We start from the raw sequence: 21417 nt of genomic DNA on the forward strand, positions 1-21417 counted from the left end.
AAAAAAGCTGTATCTATCTCCAGAATGTTGTATAAATTACTCTGTACTCCCTAGATAAAGGAAAATAACCAATTCCTTTCCACCTTCCTCCTATCTTGCCACCCTACATGAACATCTGAGGCTAAGTCCACCTGTTAGGAAAAAAAAAACCTCACAGCTTTGTATAGTTTTTCCTAACATATCTGAATAGACTTAGAATGCTAACTATAAATTATTGAATCTAGAACCAAGATTATGATTCCTTCAATACAAAGATTTCCATTCTATTTTACAATAGCTGCTGAAGCACGTGGTTCTCAAAACACTCATCCAGAGCCTGAACACGAGACCCAAATGTGTTCAGACTTTCATCTTACCACTGAAGAGTCTTTGGCTTCTTAAAGGTACTTGAGAGCAGAAGTGATTCAGTCACAAATACTTCAGATTAGAAACAACCTACTGCCAGATTCTGCTGGAGATGGGTTACGTAGAGAACACGGGGACAAAAGAAAAAAAAAAAAAGAGCAAGTAATCCCATGGATAGAGAGCAAGCATTTAAATATATCCACATTATGAGAACAGAGGAGTCAAACATGGGTGAGGGATATGAAGCAATGGCTATGTGGCCAGGTAAATGGGTTGCCCGCATTTAATTTCTCTACAGTTTTTAGAGGATTTCTGCATCTGATTTTGATGAGCAGTACAGGCAATACTCACTAAGACTTGGGCTGCGTGGCATTACTCAGAGGCCCAACCCAGAAAGCACAGGTAGACATGGGCACTGGATTGCCACACTTCTTTTTCTGAAATCAAACCCTAAGCCAAAAGCAGGCATAGATTCAAGCTCAAGACCACAACCATGCAGGTGAGAAAGGAGGTAACACAGACTTCAGCCAGTGAAAACAGTCTCCGACCAAAGATGATTTCCAACAACAGCACTATAGTTTGATATCTTGACCGATTAATGGTGAACAAATTCTCAGTAAGATAGATTTGGATCTCCAAACACTCTTCTTATGGCACAAAAGATGCTTTCTATCATTTTCCTATTTACCTCTAAACATTCTCTTTTCTCTGTGATCAGATTTATCTTCAAACATGCAGCTTTTTCTAAACGCTCTCTGACAAGCCCCATCAGAAAATGCTATGTTATGCTCCAATCATATTTAAAGTAATGATTTACTCATTTTCTGCATGAAAAAATGGGCACAGTACTTTGCAGAAACCATCAAACCTCTTATTTTGTGCTTTTCCTACAGTGCTCCTTTTGCCAACATTATTAATTGCACATGCCTCTACTGCATATACCAAGAAACACAGGCCTGGCCAAAAGCAGCTCCTGGCACCATTGCCATTCTGATATATGCATTTTAGTTTTAACAATATTATCAACACATGGTTTTGAATCTTACTCAGAAAGAGTTCTACTATCTCTACTACAAGGGGAGAAGTGAAGAATTCCTAAGTGTTATTTTAAGAGAGTGAAGCAACAATCCAAGAGTCCATAGCCTATTCTTTTGTGTAGGGTTAAAGTCAAGCAAGGTCTCTAATATCCTTCAAGATGACCATTATCTTTCCACGGGGACAGAAGAATGTACTTTGTAAGCATTTTTTTATGTGCAAGAGGTGAGGATGCCCCAATCAAATCGAAACGCGTAGTTACGTGCTTGTGAAATAAACTACACTGACGTCTGTTATAAATCTTTAACATAGCTCATGAGATCAATTAAGATGTTCACGCAGCTACAAAAAGGATGATTGAGGCAAATGGTAACATCAGGATGACCATATGGTAAGGGAACTCTAGAGCTGTGTGGACATAAAATCAGCACCATCACAATGCCACCAGGAACCGCATGGGAAACAGCAAGCAGGTAAACGGCAAGATGGAGAAAAACACCAAAAGGAAAACAGAACAGTATGGGAACTGACGCCCACACAAGATCCAATAACCCAATATTACAAGGCCAAGATGCCTTATTTTTTATGAGCAGCAAATGCAAAGTTCCAGTCAGCCACGGAGACCGGACGCTCCCTGCCCCAGCACATCGCATGGAAAACTGAGTTGAATGCTTAAAATAATTATATTTAATACAAGATGATCAGCTGTAAACAGCAGCAATTTTTATCTTTCTCCTGACCTGCAGGGCTGGAACAAATTAATTGACTGGCCCTTTTTAAGATCTCAGGCAGTTTCTCTCAAGATTGCCCATTGGGCCGCGTTACGGCAAGCCATCATCTCTGCAGGAGACAACAGCCTATGGACAACTTACTTCGCATGCAGTTGCGTTATTATAAGGTGATAACAGCACCATTAAGTCATATCACTGCTGTACTAAGGTTAAAAGACTTGCATTTCCTAAGGTTGCTCAAGCTGCTGAACTGCAATAGACAATTTAGCCTAACCTTTCACAGCAGTCCTAAATCCATACTTACTAATGAAGACAGCAGTGCGTGTGGGAAATCCTGTTCCCAACACCTGATTAAAAATGGGGAAACAGTATCTTTGTGCTGAATCCATCTTTTTTAGGCGTCCATCCCTTCCCCGAGCAAAAGACAAGTTTTATAGCTAGAACACTAGTTTCTCCACTTAATAATATATAAGACAATGGAAATAAAAATGAAATTAAGCTCTAATCACTCCTGCAGTTTCTCTCCAGAGGAACTGTAAAAAATTATCATGAGTAACTTTTAACACATTTTACAATAGCAGGATTGTTTTGCCTTCTTTAATGTCAGAAAAATGTTATTTTAGATCAAAATTAACAGTAACCTTACTAATTGTCCTTAGGTGACTAAAAAAAAAAAAAAAGCAGCATGCATTTTATTTTTCAAGCATCTGCTGTTCAAAGTTTGTTCTTTCCTCTTACTGACACAATATCATGCATTGAAGTCTAGAAGTAAACATACTTCATGCTGTAAAAAAAAAACAGCACAAGAAATACTGATAGAAGAATTAACACATTTACAGGAGAATGTTACTGTCCACCCAATACACCGTACTTGAAGAAAAGCTGAACATTTTTTGTTTCTGATTCTGGGTGACACATTGAATGGAGTCAAAACTGGAGAAAGATGAGGAAAGGAGAGCATTAAGATTTTAAAAGTTTATTTTTATGTATAGAAGAGTTCAATAAAGAAAGAAAGATCTTTACTGATTAGAATTTCAGTATTCAGAAAATCAGAATTTCACTTTTAATGCTTGTGCTTTTCTACCAAGAGATAGACGGACGGGTTTTATGTGGCTTTGGGATTATTGATATTTATGCGTGGCTCTTCCAGAAGTTCAGTTAAAAGAGACATTTAATTCTCATGCAATATTCCAGGAAACAGTAGAAGAATAAAAGTTGCATTACTGTTTGCATGAATACCTTGCATCAAAACTTAAACAGAGAGGCAGGCGCAGATAGCAGCTGAATGCGCTGGAATCAAAGACCAGATGCATCTTTATGCTCAGAGCCTAAAACCCAAATCTGCCTCTTCTTTCGTGAAGAAAACCATATCAAGTCATCCAAAACACCAGATTCGGCCCTCTGCTAATATGAAACAAACAGTTGTTTTTGCTACACCCATAGCCAACTTGAGCAGAAAGCCCTGATGGCAGCTTTCCTACTCAGATCAACAGAGGAAAAGTTGAATTTCTGCCTCTAGTGGAGGGAGAAGCAAATAAATAAATAAATAATTGGGGGGAAATAGCATCTCTTGAGTGATTGCCAAGAATTCCCACAAAAAAATAAACACAGTCTGGTGGTTATGTTCTTAACAGCTGTGTTAATGGGGTTAAAGAAACCTTAGAGAAACTGTCTTTTTTAAATGAGTTCTGTTCTTAAAAGAAAACCTGATACAGTGCAAGTTTTGCTTTTAAACCCATCATGGTTTGCAAATCACAAGTGTCACTGCAGCAATGGCAGCGGCTCTCAAGGGGATGTGATTGACACAGCCCAGAGTCTCTCACACTACCTTCACCTTCAGAACACTGAATCACTGAGTATCTTGAGTTGTAAGGGATCTATAAGGATCATCGAGTCCAGCTCCTAGCTCCACAAAGGACCATTCAAAAGTCAGATCACATGACTGAGATTTGTCCAGATGCCTCTTAAACCTCCGTGCTCTGAGCCTTCAGATATCCTGGCACAGATGGCAGCCCACAGTGTGCCCACTGTAACTTCAGGTCTCCTGCTTCCCCAAGCTCCAGTTCCTCCTGTCTTCCTACTGTCCACCTCCCCGCAAGGATGGGTGTGAGTTCTCTACTGCATGGTATCCCCAGCATGCCTGTCTCCATCTGGCACACAGCACAAAGAGGAAGGATGGCTGCAGAATAGGTATCACCAACTGCTGGATAACACTCATGCAAAACCTTGCTTTGTTAAGCATTAGAAAGAAAATAGTCACAGAACAGACACAGAAGTGATCCCCACTTGTGGATGCGTTTTGGGCCACGTAAAAATTAGAGTAATCTCCTTCACAGTTGGATCACAGAAAAGTTAAAGGAGAGTTTTAAACCATCTCTAGACACATCCATTAGCTTCTACTCCATGCACATTAGATGCCCTCAGGGATATATTGTTGCAGCTGTGCCTGATCCTACCTTTGAGCACACTTTCTTGCTGCCCTGAAACTGCCTGAGAACAGCCTCTAATAACTAGCTAGAGGTGGCTGCCATTGCCATACTTTGCTCTGCGAGGAAAGAAGAAAATATATACAGGATTTTTTTCTTTTTTGCAAGTGTTATATTTTGTGAACTTGTCTTTAAGTCCGTATGAATAGAGAATTCTATTCTACATAGAAATAAATGCTTTATCTTTACTGTTTCAAAATTATCTTTTCACTTCAACTTGTCATATTGCATGTTCTCTTCCTGCTTGAACATCAAGCTCAACTACAAACTTGTTTTTCCTCTTCTCAAGTTGGTTGAAAGTCGCAAACTAAAGTGCATATTAAATATTTTGGGGGAAAGATTTTGGAACCACCCATGAATTTAAGCATCATCTGTAAGAACAGGTGTGTCAGAGCCTCCTCCGCTCCCCAGACTTGAGCCCTGACGGCCCATCACTGCCCTGCCATCGTACAGACACGGGGCTGCTACAGGAGAAGCGTGAGGAGGAAAGCGAGCAGGATGCGAGGTCGCTAAGTGCTATGCTCAATCCTTCAAAAACTGAACACAGGTTTACTTTGCATGTGGATAGTGAAGGTGCTATAGTAAAGTTGATGCGAAGAGCACCAGTGAACGGGAGACCGCATCAACAGACAGGATAGGAGACAGTTTAGTCAAGACAGAAGGCAGACTTGAGTGTTCAAAGAGCTGTACTTTGGCCCCTTCTTCTCATACCAGATGGATTTTCTGGCTGAGACTTGTCTGCAGTTTTCCTCATAGCTACTTTACAAAGGGAACAGAGCAAAGAAACCACTTGGATCTGGTTTCCCTAGAACAGGAGAGCAAATATCCTCAGTGCTGTTTTGGATCTAATAAGTCACTGGAGGCACCTTACCCCTTACCTCCCAGTTCATACATTCACAGGGTTTCTCTGATTACAATCCAGCTTTCTCACTTTCCACTTGACTCTAAATTCTACACGAGAGCTTGACTGGGTTCAAAAGCAGAACACAGGAAAGCTTCAGAAAAAATCAACTGAGTGTCTTAAATATGCATGCTAGAAAATTCATATGTTCGAGGTATTCAAAACCAGAACACAAGAAAACCAGCTTCCCCTAGAGCTGGAACCAAACCAGTGACCCAAGCATCAATCCGGGAGAGTTGGGAAAAGAAGCTAGATCCAAGTTTTTCATCTGGCCTCATCTCAGTGATGCGCTGGCCCAGACCCAAACGTGCCAAAATGCTTTGGTGCTCTAATCCACACTAAAGCCCTTGCGTATAGCTCTATTCCACACTTTCCAAATCCTCTTTTCTCTTGAGCAGGCAAAACCCCTGATTTTCAGACACGCCAGAAATGCTTTAGGTTTGGTCCTAAAAGCAACTATTTCTCTGTCACTTTTTTGGTGTCAACAAGATGTCACGTATCAATGAAGAATCGGATGAGAAAAAACAAACACCTCCTCACCCTATTGCTACTGGGGAAAAAAAAAACAAAAAAACAAAAACACCAGCTACAACACCATTGCATAGAAAACTGTGATTACTGGAAGCAATTTATGTCCTTGCAATAAAGTATAACAAGGCAAAATTCCTGCAGTTTCTGGGTCTTCAAGGATGAATTCCAATTTGAGAGGACTTATGGGTATAAATAGAGACCTGACTTGAGCGTGTACACCACATAGGTCTCTGAACTTTATGAGCACAAGAGGAGAAAAAATTGACCACAAAAACGACATAAGGAGCATTAAGGGCCTGACTTAAACCCACAGAAGGAAACACATTCAGAGCTAAGCCTAAGAATAGGCTTTGCTCGTGCTCTTGAGGGCTGGAGGAAGGAGTGAAGAGAGAGGTGAATTCGCACAACTTCAGCACTGTACTCAAGACAAGACATTTAAGCTTAAAGCCTGGAATTGCTGATGGTTTAAGGAAAGACAGCGATGTTATCTAGGAGCAACAGCAGGGAGGTTTCCTTCACAAGTCTCTGCCCACCAGCAGAGCACTGTATGACCCCACACACTTCCATTGCCCTGCAGCAACCACCAGCTGGGCATTGGTCCAGCGGCTAAAAAGAATCTCCCTCTACACACGTTCTCTAATTTGTTCTCCCTCTCTTCTAATGCAGCAGACTTTAAAGACCTGGAGATAGTACTACAGAAGAAATCTTCACTTGCAAGGTCATTTTAAAAATATACAAAAATATCCTGTTTATACCTCCTTCCACTTCTCCTGATATCTCTTACTGATAACTTGCAACTGCCTCCCCCTCAAACACCAAGCCTACACTTTCGTGAAAGCTCTCCTAAAAATACATAGATGGAAAACCAACTCATACTTGAGATCTACTAAATCAGCAAGGTAGGGAAAGGGGAAATATAGAACTTTGAAAGACACTCTCAAGCCAGAGATACTCATCTCTAATACAAACTGTGCCAACTTGTCATCTCCGAAATGCATACATGGTATTTATGCACACACAACACACAGAGCATTGCTGGTACTGTGTGGGGACACTGAAGTGCTCTCCTTACCACAGGAGAGACTGAAGATTGGGCCAAAGTAATCTCTGAAACCTCAAAGCTGATCCCCAAGAGATTGCTTGTTCTTCTTCAGTTCCCTTTCCAGCTCCTGATGGGAGGTTCCAGCCCAGCACTCCATAGGCCCCCATCATCCACCCCTTCCCCAGGAGAACCCATGGCAGCCACCCATGGCCCCAGCAAAGCAGGACAGCAAAGCAGCAACAGGGTGGTTTAGTACAAGCAACATTTAAATCACAAAGCTTGCATCTCCCAGATCTGTCCTTCAGGCTCAAAAAAAAAAAAAATCTAGTGTGTTTTGTATTTATTTATTTATTATTATTATTATTATTTTTTTTTTTTTTTTTTTTTTTTTTTTTTTTTAAGTCTTTGGGAAAACGTTATATGTCAAGAGATAACATGATAGCACCAGGTTCAACAATCTCAGTGAAGGAGCAGCTCCTAGGCCGATTACAAATTTTACTTTGGGGTTGGCTTGCAAGAAGATTCCCAATTTTAATCAGTGCAAGAAGAGGGGAGTATGTGAAAATGCCCAAAGTTTCCTTCTGAATAACTATTTGTTTATTAACGTTTCCAAAAGCCAATTATTTGCTTCAGAAAATACCTTTAAAAATACACAGATAAAAGTCAGTAGTTTGTTTTTCCAGAGTGGGGTTTACACTAAGTTGCAGCAACATAATGTACCAGATTTTTGATGCTACAGATGGTTGTGGGGAACCAGAAATACTTGAGGGAGGCAGGGCAGGATGTACTTTTTGTATCTCTTACTAAGAGCTGATGCCTTCTAAGTAGATTTTTGCAAGAAACTCAGCAAAACTGCGTTGGTTTGCAACCACTTCTCCAAACCTGACTGAAGAGGCAGCCACCAGGGCAGTGCTAATTGTGCTAAAGCATATGCTAATGATGTGCTGCAAGTTGTGTTTGTGGTTCCAAAGAAGTCTAAAAAATTATGTTGTTGTTGTTTTTTTTTTCCTCCTAAAACTGCAATGGCACAGAGTCCTTCCAGAAAACACCCAGCAAAGCACCAGGGCCAGAGCTGCTCCTCACACCTCCTCTTGCACAGGTACCATTGCTCCCTCTCTCCCTTTTTACTGTTAACTGTTAATTACAACATATTTCAATCAGCACTCCAGCCTTACGATTGATGACCCACGTGCCTTCAAAATGCCAGTACCGGGAGGAACCGCCACAACACAGTGTGGGTTCCAAAGGGTTAATCCCAGAGTGAATACTTCAGATGTGTAATTTAATACTTCATAACTGCTGAAAATTGGAGCCCACATAATTTATTTTCTTTGGTCTGGGCACATTTGCCTCATGCTTGGCTGTGGCTGACTTCAGAGAGACACACCTAAAGCCCTCAAGTGTCCCAAGCGGCCCATGTCAGTTGTGCAGAGAGATTGTGGTCCTTGGAGCAAACCCAAGGATTAGGTGTTCCCGAGAAGGTTTTTTTGGCTCTACAAAGCCCACGGATGTCATGGGAATAGACTGCACTCCTTCCCCCGGCTCTCCCCCCCAGAAGGCCACATATCAACGGGATATCTAACCACTCACAGACAGGCTTTTCACAAAGGTATACATTAAAATAAATAGAACACGCGACCAGAAAGCACAGAGAGGGAAGGAGAAATTGATGAGAGGAGACGGGAAACAATCGCTTCATTGTGGAGCAGCAGCAAGGAATCGCAGAGCCGAGCTCCACCTACAGTCCCCTCTGCAGAGCTGGTTCTGCGCTGCTCCAACGCTCAGCTTCAGCTTTATTCCTATCACTGCTGAAAATTCGAGATACACACTTACGTTTTGGGTAAATGCAAAAATTGACTGCGTTGTCCGAGTACGTTTCGTGTTAGTTGGCTTTCTGTATTTTGAAAGCTTGCTTTTTCCTGGAATTAGTTTGAGGATTCTGCCTCTCTCTAGCTTTCATTCGCACTGGCTTCGTATCATCTGACAGCATCTGCCATTTTTATTGCAGTTTGATTGCAGTTCAGTAGTTTCATCATTCCATTAAAAAAAAAGTTTGCCTAAGTTGTGTTTTTACTCTTAGGAAGTAAAAAAAAAAAAATGCTTCAAATATGATTGGGATTGTAACTTGAAAAAGCAGTAGCCAGTCTCTGAAAGCATCAAATGCAATCCTTCCAATATTCTGTTTACTCAAATGAAACTCCTCAAGACTAATTCAAACTTTGTTACTGGTGGCATATAATAGCATATCTGCAGAGTGCACCATATGCGCTTGAGGGAAGGTAGCAGATCACATGGAGGGGGGCCGCACGCCCAAGTAAATTGCAGTGGTATCTAAAGCCTGGGCCATCGTCAGAACCTCACCAGGCCCCACAGAGCCCAGTTCCCTGCTTATCTGCCTGGGGTGCAGCTCTTCTGCAGAGGAGACTTATTTTCCCTGGGAATAAAGTTGATCAGAACAAACATTAGGCTGCAGGAAGTCATTTGCTCAGGTTTTTTTTGCACACGGGGCGGGGAGCACCTCCCCACCGTACCATGAGAAGAGATTTGATTGTACAAGTGGCAGATAACTACATACAAACCTCAGTGCCCCCAAATATCAGAAAGATTAGAAGAGACCTGCTGGACACCACCATCATTCATCTTCTGCCACCTGGTTAAAGTACTTACACAAAAAGCTCAGCAAATATGCTGCATGCCTCTAAAGCAAGGAGAGAAATCAAAAAAGGAGGAAGATAGACATTTATTGCACATTGTGTTCATTGGCTAATTCAGACTCCAAGAAGGCCCAGTGCTAGATTAAAGCCCTGAGCTCTGTTTGATACTCAGAGTTCTGACAGTAACAGCACCAGGTTTGTTGAGAAGCAGAAACCCTCTTCCATTAGAGGGACTTCCTATGTTTGGATTCCTATCACAGTATTGTTTGGAAAGACATATGTCAGAATGAACACCAACTCTTAGAAGGAGGAAAGCCCAAACTCATGAGCAACATCTCATCCTGGACAGCAAAGACATGATTTACATCAGCAAGAACACCGAGAAACCTCTGTAAAGCAGGAGAATTCAGACCATAATCTCCTCCTACTACAGCTGTTGTGTTCAAAAATAAATAAAATAAATAAATAGGCACAGGCACATGGTACAAGCAATGGGGGGGTGATTAAGGCTCAGTCCATGACTGGAAAAAGCAGAGGTGAGCAGAAAATACAGTGAGGTACAGAGGGAAGATCTCACTAGCAATAGAGATCGTTAACTTAAAAACCTGCTATAAATAGATTATCAGTGCAGTCAAGGTCTGTCATCGAAGGCAAAGTGTTCTTACACTCAATGTGTGGAAAACAGCAGACAAGCCATATGAGAATTCTCCATCTCAAGATCTTTCGATAAGCATCATTATCTCATTTGGTCCAACATACTCTAAATTTATACCTCCAAAATCATCATAGGTACCAACATTTTCATGTCCCAGGTGAGAAAGCAAGTAGAAAAGATAAACTTGATGTCAGTGACAGCATTAGAAACAGAATATGCTGTTCCACCTTCTGTGCAGTGTAATAGTTATGATGCACACTTTTACAAGGCATATACTTGACCTGTTCCATTACCATGCATAAAATAATAAGTAATGAGTGGGTGGGTGATCTCACCAGTGTCTTTAAACCTCCTGGAATGTGTGGGTTACAAGGTTTGAATCACACAGAAGTAGTACAAAATTTGCATGCTGTTTCAAAGATACTGCAGAAGAGAGCCTGGTGAGAAGGAAGAATGTTAAGAAACAATGAACAAGAGATGAGTCAAAGAGAAGCTACAGTGAAAGTAAATCAATGTCCACCTGCGTTAAAGAAGTGGATGTTCAGTCAAGCTTTTCAGCATTTCTACAGCTGACATTCTTCCCACATAGAGAGAGAAACAATATATAGATATCACCAGTCTACCTATCCTGTTTGGAGGTAAACAGGTGAGACACTGAACCCTCCCATCACTGCCAGCCAGATCAACTCCCGTAGCCAGCTCCCAGACCAACATAAATGAGATCAAAATCAACTACAGAGTCTATGCTGCAGAAAGGTATTAATTTCACCCAAACATCCATCTGTGCCCAGGCTGAGTTTTTGCCCCTACATTATCCGCAGCTCCAAGCAGCCAGGAGGCTCAGGAGATTATTGCCAAGCCAGGCTACACATTTATGAATGAAATTGATGTTTTCTCCAAATGTAAGACAGCAGACTGTGGATGAGTGCCATGGTCCCCCCTTCCCCCCCCAGAAAAAAAAAGAAAGAAAGAAAACCTTAGGAAGATGAGTGCACTGTATTTCTTCAATTCAGTGCTGATATCTGATTTCCCTCCAGGACAGACCAAACATTAAATAACACTGAACAGCCTGACTGCGTAACTAAAATACTTGCAATGAAAAGTTTTCACTCTCAGCTTATTTCCTAGTTTACAAAAGCTCTTATCAAAAAAGCTCTCTAAATTGGAATTAGTGAGTGATCCAGGTCTCTAAAGCCCAGGGACTGGAAGTGAAGATTTCTTAATTATACCAGCAGGGGCTTGATTTCTATTCTTAGTGCAGCTGGGTAATGTTGTTAGGTTCTTGCCGAGCACCGTTTTTCATTGGCAGGGATAGCCCCTGGTTTGCTTTGACTAAAATACAGAGCTCTTAAAATTGAAAGCATCCTCACATACATGTGCAGAGGAGCACACGCTTTCCAGTCACACCCCCAGCCAGCTCTTCAACAGAACCTATCTTCTTTTAGAGTGCAATAGCTCCTTTCTTGGGAATTTAATAGCCATTCTCAGAGCTTTACCTATTTTTCTTGCAACACTTTTTCTCCTGCAGGTTGCTTCTACAATACCTTACTTTTCATTTCTACATTAGAGACAAAACCTGAAGTGGCAGTTGAGATCATGTCCCTAATGACAAATGGCACCGTAAGAACCACCAGTGTTAAAAACTTCTATCCACAGCAGCTGACCTGCAGTTTACTAAAGTATATCCAATATTGGGAGCTCCCACCAAAAAAAAAAAAAAAAAAAAAAACCACAAAACCACAACCTAAACTCATGTTACACAGGACCAGAATCCAAAATTTTATCCCCAAAATTTTATCACTGCAGATTAACTGTATTAGATCTCAAATCCTTGGAACACACTAATAAAACAACTTGCAGAATAAAGTATTTTGCAAAGTACAACACATGCCCATAGCTGCAGTTTAAGTACATTAGGGTTACGGGGTGGGGGAAGGTAGCATGTTCGTTCATCTTCTTAAGTCTCCTGGTCAGAATCCAAAGAATTGGGTTCAATCCCCAAATAGGTCATATATTTTCCTCTTTAAAATATTTGACTCATGCCAGCAACACTCTGAAGACAAATGAACTCTGGACTCTGAACAAGACAGAGCTGTGGTTGTTAAAGCAGCTATTTAAGTCTCATGAGCTGATGGTTACTAGTTGCCTTCTCGAGAGGGCTAGCAGCCATCTGCAGCATCTCTTCAGCTTTGCCCAGTGTGCTTGGACAACTCCAACAGGGCAGGTCAACCGCGTGTCAGAGCAACTGGTGGTCACACATGATGCTGTGAGACACAGGAATGTGAAGATGCAGTATTTCTACCCGTTCAAACTGCCTTATCAAAATTCAGACTTGCTTGCTGGGAAACTGTTCTCTCTTTGCTACCTTTTCTGCCAAAACCCAACTGTAACAACAAAAGTTTATAAACAATGAAAATTCCAGCTGCTTGACATCAGCAGTGTGAAGCTTTCACTTCACACTGATACAAATATTTACCCTGAGCTCTGACAAAGCTTTCCTTGCCCATGTCGCCCTTAATCATACATTTTTCCTTGATTGAGTTATGCTTTCCAGTACATGATTTGCTCTGGTTTACTTTTTAACACATCCCAGAGGCTTCGTCAAAATCAGCTCAGTGCAGGCCATGTCATTTGGTAGCTGCCAAACACGCTACTCAGAAGGACCCTGGCAAATAGAAAAACAGCATCTTTTTCTAACTGCCCTAATAAACGCGTTTGTTCCTTTCTGACCACCATTTATTTCTTAGGTCCCGCATATCCATGAAGCAATGAGCCAAGAAAATAAACAGAAACACACTCGTTTTCCTTTTCATCTACTCCCTTGGGACAACACACTGACTTCTTTGGCACCTTATAGAAGAGAAACTGCAAACTATCGAGGATTCACTTCTTATTATTTATGAGACAGATTATTAACGGAGGGAAGAAACAATAAGGAACCCCTTTTTTTTTTTCTCCTGTATTAATACATGCAAAACTAAGTATACAAGAATTAAACAAACATACCTACCTGAATACACAGGAACATCACAGCCTATTTTGTTAACTTTAAGTACATTCTTCCACAAGAAAAGAAAATTGTGAAATTTCTCAGTTACACTAGAATAAACCCATTAAAGTGTATCAAGGAGAATCTCATCTACTAACAAGGGGAAGGAAGCTTGCTTCAACCTATGCACTAATAAAATGTATTTATATTCCAGTGCAATAATCAATATGAAGTTATTCTGTCACTTATTTTCACCCTTTTCTTTTTTGATAACTCTCTGCATCCCAGTTTGACCAGAGAAGGGAAGAAGAAAAACAGAACTGAGAATGCCATCACTTGAAAAATAAGACTGAGATGTCTCAAATCCATCTACTGTTACACTAATAATTTGGAGCACACATTTTGCATCCCAGCTAAGCTGTTTTAAACCTGAATACTTCAGTCCCCCATTTCACAGAACATTTTTTCTTTCCAGGTGTTTAAGATCTCACCATCTAAAAGCTTGCCTATTACTGCTGTTTCACATCAGAAGCAAGAAAAATTCGGGTAATACTTTGTGGTCTAATAAATCACTAATTCAGCTCAAAGCTAGGCAATAAACATTAGAAAAATGTAAATTAATATTAACAAGTGTTTCAATCTTCCAATAATACAAAAATCTTACGAACATTCTGAAGTACTAGGAGTTTTGCTCCGTTCATGCCTGGTGATGTAATTTAAAGATGCAGTCGTGAGTCCAATCTTGGCTCCAGTTTGAAATAACCCCTGCAGGTCTCAGGAGAAGTGGCAAAAGGAAAAAGCAATCTAGGAGGACTTTTTGTCTGGCAAATTCTTAAGCAAGTGACAGATTCACACACAAAGCTGGTCAGTGCCCATACAGCAGCTGAAGTGAATGTTCACATCTGGTTGAAGAATCACCGCTCTGGGCAGCCCCAGTCCCAACATGGCAGGACTGGGGACAACTGAAACTTGTGATAAACCCGAATTAGAAAAATAAATCTTGAGAACCTGGAGTGCAGATTAGATTTCCTCTCACATTTTTCTACGTTGTCCCAAATAAACTTCACATTCTAAATCCATTTGCATCACCTAGCTTCAGCCTTTGAATATTTCCTATATTAAAATTGAAGGTGCATGCTGAATGTTTTGAAATCTCCAAGTAAAAACACACTTCAATGTTAAAGTCATTTAGGAGGACATGCTTCTAATACTCTTATACCCTCTCTCTCTCTCTCTCTCTATATATATATCTAAAATTTGATTCTGTTATGACATTAGGGATATTTTAACACTTACATCAAGGCAGTATGACAGAAATCCAATAATTGTGTATCTTGTGGTTGCTGTCAGCCATAGAAATGTATTTTCATCACATGAATGTTTGGAGTGCATTTAGAAATAAAAATCATGACCAATGATTTGGTGCCTGAACACCCCAAAACAACCAAGAAAATGAATCATCAGAAGCTAAAGTTCATTCTGTTCTTCTTACATGGAGTTTAAAATAAAAAAAAGGCACAACATCCATACAAACATAAGCATTACGCATTGACCACATGAAAACAGATTGAAGTGATGACATTTGCTTTACCTAGCTAGATGTATTCATGTCTCAAGCTGCATATGCATAATGTCCTTAGTAGTCAAGGAAGAGAAACAGGTCCCACACTAGGGTGGGATTTCTTTAATTGCAAGGAAGAAATATAAAGCTTAATTCAGCTGTCTAGCAAGATTCTAGTGCCACTTCAGATGCTCAGTGGGTCCTCCATGTTATAGGACACAGTAAAGATGAAGGACAAAGTCTTCTAAAATTGCAACGCGAGTCTGACAGAAGCTTCTCATTAGACAGTTATTTTCAGTCAGCTCAGTCCCAAAATGCTTTATATCAGAATTGAGTATCCCTCTTTGTTGAAGGCAGTAGTACCCAAGTGACTGATTCATCTACAGGCAATCACCAGATACAGACAGTACAAGAGAGGTAATGTCAAGAAAAGCAAATCCAACCCATGTGCCTCTTGCACCAACACATCTCAGCAAACTGATCTGCAAAGCAAAAGTGGAGTTTCACATGATCTTACATGTTATGAACTTGGGTTTTAATAAATTGTTCAGAGTAAACTGAAGAGAAAAATAGATCATCCGTAGAAAGCTGTCATGCTAGCGAGCTGAAGTTCAGGTATGGCACCAACAGTTTAAGGATAGACTGACCATCTCCCCTCTAGCTGAGTGCCCTTACTCCCAGGAGAGGTCCATCACCAATCATTGATCAGAGGGAAAACAAACGTGAAAATCTAAGAAAAATGGTAGAAAGAAATTGTTCTTGATTTCTCACCTTACTGAAATAATTTACTTCACTCATGACCAAGTATTTGGATCAAAGACACCTTAAACTCTGTCTCCCTTCAACAGAATTGAAGATACGAATCCTTCCACACTTCTGACTACATTTAGGAAAATACCAGAACTGTATTCAGACAGGATGCCTTCATTGAATTGGTCTTTTCAACACATACCTTTTGTATAAGGTTGCTGACTGACAAAAGGTCAGGTCTAAACAAGTTAGCTGGTACTTAATTCATCCTCATGCTTTAAAATTTAAAGCTTTCCCATCACTGGAGTGGGAAAAAAAGCTATATTAACACCAAAGCTTCAACTGTACTAAAGAATTTCCTGGAGTTTGATAGGACTCAACAGTTGCAAAGATAGAGGTGTTCTTTACGTGCACTTCTCTCAACAGCTTCTGTATTCCTCATCCTCCTCAAAGATCACAAGGTTAATAATTAATACCAACTTGCAGACTGACTTCCCCTCCGGAAGAGACTTAAGTATTCTGCTTCCTTTCTGACCAGACATCAGATATCCACAATTTGGGTTCCAATTTTACCAGCCTGCAATCAAGGCTGTAACACCAAACCAAGACATGTTATCTCTTAACTCCTGTCCCTACAACCACGCTTGGTCTTCTCTTTGTACTTACTGGGCATCTCATTCCTAGGTTCAGAGTCAGTAGAGGGAGCACGAGAGCATAAAGAAGTATTCAATAGCTACAAAGAGTGAACTCACTGTTTCAGAGTTGTTTTTCTGGTGAGATGGATGGTAACATCCAAGAACACAAATGCATAAAATCACGCAAGACCATCACAATGCTTTGAGATAATCTCAGACCAAAAGAAAGTAGAGATTAAGGGCTGAAAAGCCCTAAGAAGGGCAGAAAAACAACTGTTTCCTAAAACAGACATGTTCAACACAATGTAGAAAAGTTCCCTACTTTTGTAATGGCTGCTATGTATTTTGACCACATTCAATACATAACTCATAAAAAAAAATGAAGCGTTATTCACTGGGATCAAATGAGATCTATCAGTTATGTGGAGATAAGTCAAGAAAAAAATCTTGATTATGGATACTGCAATCAAATCTCAGGTTCATCTAAAATTTGCTGAAATTCCAGAGTTTCTCAAGAATTTCTCACATCTGGCTGGTGGAAATCCCTGGATTCAGCTTGAATGGACTTTGTGTGATTTAAGTTGGTTTTTTTTTTTTTTTTTTTAAATCACAGAAAGGGAAATTCAATTATTTTTCATGGCTTTGGCTTGAAATCAAGTACAACATCACATTTCTAAGCAAGCTTCATTTCTACTTTTCAATTTCATTTTAACCTCAGAGTAAGATCAGGAGGACAAAATTCTTTATTTATGAACGTAAAACCAGATTTTTGTTGGAGTTATTCCAGCATTATGCCATTTTAGATGATACTTTAACTTGATTTTTTGAGGCCGAAGAGGAAAAAAGTTTTTCCATGAATCCTTACAACTTGCTGAGCTGAACATTCTTCTCATTGTTGTGCAGAAAACTGCACAAAAAAGCAGCGTATGAATGCCTACCAGAGGGCTGAGTGCAGTTTTGTGACTAAGTGCATGTGAGAAGCTCTTCCATGTCATCTCAAAATAGTCACACAAGTTACTGTTATTTAGTCAACACTGAAAGTTCTGCAGTCCCTCTAATCGCTAAACACAGGTTTAAAAACAATAAAATACCCTACCCCAAAAATAATCAAGACAGTTTTGTCTACTTCTTCTCCAAATCAATTATTTGTAAAACCAGACATATCAATATTTTGCTTCCTACCTTTTCAGATATGAAGCATTAAATACTACATATCATAGCAAAAAAAAAATAAGAATGGAGGAACAAGAAAGAAGAAGAGAATAAGAAATCAAAAAAATTCAGTTGGCTTCAAACGAAGTCTAGCACACATTAAACCTCTGTAGAGCCATTCAATTATTACCTTACACACCAATCAACTCATTCTAGAAGTCCTAGAAAAGATAATCTACCATTCAAAATTAAAAATATCCTGGAGTATATGAGTGTTTACAGAGACCACTGAAGTACTTTAGGTACTTTATATGCTGGCTATTCGGAAGCTTAGCTACCACTATTGGACTTCACAAAGCACCCATGTCATTACTGCATCCTCACATGACATCTTTCTCATTCGTGAATCATTTTCTCATGCTGTCTTGTTCCTATCTCATGTGAGCCAAGACTATTTTCTTCTACATTCAAATATTTATTGACATACTTTCAGCAAACATGAATCTACCATCATTAAAGCACTATATTTCTTGCACTTGTTTAAAGCAGGAACCCACTCTGAAAGGTCAGTGTGTATAAACAGTACATTTATTGGCTTCCAATTAACTATATCACATCCATGCAGCTGAAAGTTATCCTTGTAACAGCTAAGCTTTGCAAAAAATCAAGCTCATTATATACATAATATGGGTTATATAAGAAACAACAGCAACAAGACTACCTCATCACATCCAGGTCATTACCTTTGAGATAATATCCCTATGAGCTTAACCATTATTATCTTAAACCCTGGTGGAGATTTGTATCTGCATGTATGAGATGTGGAAATGATTTGGGATTATTGGTACTTTCAGCTTAGGCCATTTCACAGTGAGAGACCAATAACTGCTAGAAACTGACTTTCTGAAGTTAAGAGCCTTCTGAAAGATAAACTCCTCCCAATTTAGACCAAACGAGTCCAAAGTTAGCACCCAAAAACTGAGACTCAAAGTAATTCAAAAGAAATATTGATTGATAACTACACTAAACACTATTTCACATTTCATTAGAAGAAACAGTTAAAAGATTAATTCTGAATTCCAGAATATTTTGAAAAAGCCCGGCTTACAGAAGAAAATTTCAATGTCATTTCCACTCCCAGTAAGCTAACATTAAACTACAGTATGTTTGAAAACAGTACATATTACCCAAGAACACTGACGCATCATTGATGATAGTATCAGTGTGCACACAAGGCTTTTGTAAAACATGAAAGATGGCACTAATAAGAGACAGAACTAATCTGACTTCATGGTGACTCAGAAAAGCACACAATGCCATACTACTGTACTGGCAGGTAATCTACTGCCTCTTTAAATAAATCTAAATATTAGGTCTAGGAAGGATCAACCTGAGAAAAATGCTAAAATATAACTGCTAAAGTTAATACTTACTTAATACTTGCTTTTCTACAAGACTTAAAATGAAAAGGCTTTCCAACCATTATAAGATGTACAGTCTTAATCTACATTTCAATAAGATATTTAAAGGCAATGCTGAAACTGTCAAGGACCCTTTCTTAAGCCTGAGAGAGGCCTACAAAGGAATGCTGACAGCTTCGTTTTCTGTGACACGGAAGCATTATTTTATCACCAAAACGTTATTATGTTCCTATTCGTCTTAGTGCTTCTCTTTGCAGCCTCTTTGCAACCCCCAGAGGTGTTCAGCAGCACAAACACACGATAGGAGTACTCGTGTTGTCAAGAGCCCTTATGATAAAGGTAGATGAAGAGATGGGTGTAGACATACGTCGTCTTTCTTTTTTTAATAAGAAAGGCCAGAAGTTACACTTAAGTTTCTCACTGAGAGACTCACATGTAAAACAGTTTGAACAACATTCGCAGTGTAATTGCCATAGAAGTATGGAAGGATTTTAAGTGCATCTTCCTCTCAGCTTACACACTTACTGTTAATACTATTTTAAGTTTCTTTATGCTAAAAAACACATTTTTCTTCTCTTTTTTAATCTTTGTTATAGAGCATTAAACATTGCAGGTCAAGCACCTTGTTAAATTAACTTTTCCATTAATAACGTGGCTCCAGTTAAAAAAAGCTTTTACTCTTGTGTGAATGTGTACATACAGACCATAAACAGCTCCTAATTAGTCACATGTGGATTCAAATGCAGACTCGTGTGCTATAAACCAACACCAAAGTATATAAGAAACTGTCAGTCAGATCAAAAGTCAATCCAAAATCATCCCCTTTGCAGAGCTGAGACGCTGTCACAGTTAGTTAGCCATAAATGTTTAAAACAGCAACCAAACTTTTATTCTAATTGAGCATGAGTTGAAAGGCTGCACACTTTGATGTCTTCGCTTTTATCATTTGTATATAGCTTAAAACAGCAGATTTTTTTTTCCTTCTCCTAGAAATAGGAGACATTACTTCTTATTGAAAATATACAGGTAGGGCAGACTGCATTTGTGGAGCCAACGTATGGTTTGCGATCATGCATGTAATCACTTACAGCACCAGTCTTGAAAGAAGTGCAATTACAGTACTTTCTCATTACTATTTAACCTTTTCTTCCTGTCAACTGTTGACCAAATCTTCTTAAAAAGAAAAATGCATCTTCAGAATATTATCTGGAATGAGGTCCTACATTGTTTAGACAAACTGATCCCAAGACTTCAATGGCATCGTCATTTCCAATCCTTTAATGTTTTTCAGAAGGAAAGACAGCAATGGAGCTTATTTATAGGCATATGCTCAAATATGCTTCCTGCAATCTGAGAACACGCTAACCGAAACTTGAGAGGCAGCAATGAAAAGTCCAGACCTAATCTTATTACAGCAACACTATTAAACAAGAGGAAAGATGCTTAAAACACGAACAAACGCAGCAGAGGAGTCTCTCAGTGCTACAGCTTAAAGCAGAGCACATGCACAGCCTATGAAGCATCTCAAACCACCCCTCCTCCTTTCGTGGGGACAAGAAATAATAGCAACAATTGAGTTTGTAACATCAACATTCTTAACTCCGCTTATCAGGATCTAACCAAAATTCCAAGCAAAATGGTCTCATCTTCAAAAGATGATGCAGCATTCCTCAGACTCATCTCCTGTCTGATAGTTTGTGTGTATGCTGGGTGATCTGGGATTAGGATTAATGCTGCCCTCCACAGGCTGAGATTGGGAAGTATCACTACACTTGTGTGGTCTGCTAACAAAACAATGCTGGACCCGTACCCATGTGTAGGTCCCTGCATTCATTTTTCTCGCAGTAGGACACAAGCCTCTGTCAAAGACTTCTTCAACTACCAGCACTGATCTAAAAAGGGAGCAAGATGAAGGGAAGAGGAGCTCCATGCTCCTTTGTTATGCCCTTGTACACCTTCGTGGGGCAGCAGCTCTATCTCTTTCTCCCAAGAAAACGAGCATAGTACTAGCATGAACTTATTGCAGTATATCTGAGGAAACATTCAGCAACGTTCTATGTTAATAAAAGGAGAAATTGAGAAAGAAGCTCAGTGAAGCTCTGCTCGCCTTTGGCATGGAATTGCAGCTTTCCTCATTTTTGCTTTTTTTTTTGTTTTGTTTTTGCTTCTGTAAGTTTTGTACCACAATTCATAAGGGTATGTACATATCACTACCTGCTATAACTCATGCTTACAGAAAATGAAAATTTACCTAGCTCCATAAAGGAGCACACAACCACAGATATCAGTAGAAGCAGCTATTTAACCTTCATTTTCCAAGGAAGGTACCTCACAACACAACATCATCTCTCTACAGAAATCACTACGCAGTGTCTATGAACCCAAAATTGCAGCTGGGACCAAGGAATCTTCATGTGAGGGACTGCACAAAAAGCACACCAAGGAACAAACTCAAGTTCTAAGCACCTCAGCTACAGATGTGAGAGGCATGAGAAAACTAGGACTTTTTCATTGAGTCACCAAAGTTGG

The 21417-nt window shown here is 39.7% G+C and overlaps 2 long non-coding RNA genes across 2 annotated transcripts in view; one reads left to right on the forward strand and one right to left on the reverse strand.

Annotated features, from left to right (window-relative positions):
• Nucleotides 1-14463, forward strand: part of LOC146544025 (uncharacterized) — a 34033-nt gene extending 19570 nt beyond the window's left edge. The window contains exons 3-4 of the long non-coding RNA XR_014884474.1: nt 8103-8170; nt 13128-14463. This is a non-coding gene — a long non-coding RNA (uncharacterized LOC146544025). The remainder of the gene's footprint in view (nt 1-8102; nt 8171-13127) is intronic.
• LOC146544024 (uncharacterized) overlaps nt 1-21417 on the reverse strand; it is a 249925-nt gene that overhangs the window by 196395 nt on the left and 32113 nt on the right. The window lies entirely within an intron of this gene.

The sequence above is a fragment of the Meleagris gallopavo genome, chromosome 7 (assembly GCF_905368555.1).
Source record: "Meleagris gallopavo chromosome 7, MGAL_WU_HG_1.1, whole genome shotgun sequence".
Classification (NCBI taxonomy): domain Eukaryota; kingdom Metazoa; phylum Chordata; class Aves; order Galliformes; family Phasianidae; genus Meleagris; species Meleagris gallopavo.